The following is a 1,758-nucleotide window of genomic DNA, read 5'->3' as shown; positions in this document are numbered from 1 at the left end:
TAATTTGTTCCCCTGTTATCTAACATTACTTAATTTGAAAATAACGTTACAGTTGTGTAGTTGCTAATAATGTTTACTAGCTTGCTAAGAATATTTGTCTGTACTGGCCGTGCACCTGCTTGCTAAACGTTAGCTAGCTGGCTAGTTAGCTAGCCGGTTAGTTAGTTAGCTAGCTGGCTAGCTGTCGAATTAGACACGGATGTCAAATTAGATAACATTAGCTATGTTACATACTATTATGTCATTACAAACACCAACGTATTGCACATGTCTAACGATAGTTAGACAGCTAGCTAGCTAAGAGGTTCTGGTGTCGGTTCTTATCGGTATAGTTAGCCGACTTCGTGAACAACCTTTTTTTTTCCTATTTCCTTTCACTAGCACTATCTCAGTGTCACCTAAGCAGCCATCAGTCCCTGCAGGTTTCGACCGTGTGGTCTCGACAGACCGCGTGACTGTAAGTTATCTACGTTTCATTGAATTTGTTCCCCAAGTGAAATAATTTATGTGTATGTACAGTAATAAAGTTGTTGGCTAATTGGCTCCTTTTCCTTTCTAGCACGTGTTCTTCTGCTCCGTGCGGAAGCAGCCATCTTGTGTGGCCTCGACAACGACTGCATGCAGTGAGTTTTTCTTGTCACACAGAACGATTTTTTTTCTCTTGGAAGACCAGAAGCTGTGTGGTTCATAAACACATTTTCTTACTCAATATCTTACCCTTAGCCTAACTCTTTTATTTTAAATAGTATAATGTCGGAGAAAAAGAAATGGCTCAGAATACTGAAATCTGTATTTTTTGTCATCTTTTTTTCCTTCTAATTTGTTATTATTTGGTGCAGGCACGAAACATACTACCAATAGAAATACATTGCTTCTAAAATCGTTCTGTGTCAGAATACTGAAATCTGTATTTTTTTTTAAATCTCTTTTTCCTTCTAATTTGTTATTATTTACATTGCTTTTAAAATCGTTCTGTGTGACACGAAAAAAATGGGGAAATCGTGTTGGTGAACACGAATCAATAGATTACTTTTTTGACTATAACACGAAATGCCGTGACACTGGGTTGCAACACACCAACACTGTGCATAATTTGTTCCCGAAACGTATGTCATGCACAGATGGAAGCCTCTCAGCTTAAAGATACAAAAATAAAAGAACAGAGCATAAAGTAGAATTTATTTATCTAAAGACAGTTCCAATTTATATTATGCCACCCTTACACAATTTGAGTATTTGCTTGCTTAAGAAGGGGAAGTTGTGATGCATCATGTGAAAAATCTAATAACTTGTGGAATAACAAATGTTGTATCTCCATTTTACCCATATAGGGCTCTTGCTCTTCTCTTCAGCTGAAGATGATAGTCAAAGTGCAATACCGAAACCAAAAGAAGTACATCAAAATTCCAGAAGCTTGTTTTGACATCTTCATCACTGAAGGCAAGTAAACCACTTTACTGCATATGAATCAGAATACCTTTATTAGTCCCACAGAGGGGAATTTTGCGATCCACTCTCATTAACCTACTGTTACGTTAGATGGACATGATGCACTATTGAGGCAGTTTCCCCCCCCCCGTGTGTGTGTGTGTGTGTGTGTGTGTGTGTGTGTGTGTGTGTGTGTGTGTGTGTGTGTGTGTGTGTGTGTGTGTGTGTGTGTATGTGTGTGTGGTTTAAGCTTATATTTGGTCTTCAATCCTTTTAGTAAAAGAGAGGTTTTCCATCCCTGTGGACAACATCTTATCAGTGGAGGATGAC

General features: G+C 38.2%; 1 long non-coding RNA gene across 1 annotated transcript; it reads left to right on the top strand.

The window, feature by feature from the left end:
• Positions 1-419: 419 nt before the first annotated feature.
• On the top strand, positions 420-1,415 carry LOC117488440. Its single transcript, XR_004556532.1, has 3 exons — positions 420-457; positions 560-623; positions 1,332-1,415. It is a non-coding gene; the product is annotated as an uncharacterized LOC117488440 (long non-coding RNA).
• Positions 1,416-1,758: the final 343 nt, after the last annotated feature.

Source organism: Trematomus bernacchii, unplaced genomic scaffold (assembly GCF_902827165.1).
Source record: "Trematomus bernacchii unplaced genomic scaffold, fTreBer1.1, whole genome shotgun sequence".
Taxonomy (NCBI): domain Eukaryota; kingdom Metazoa; phylum Chordata; class Actinopteri; order Perciformes; family Nototheniidae; genus Trematomus; species Trematomus bernacchii.
The sequence above is the reverse complement of the archived record's forward strand: the minus strand, read 5'-3'. Positions and strand labels throughout refer to the sequence as shown.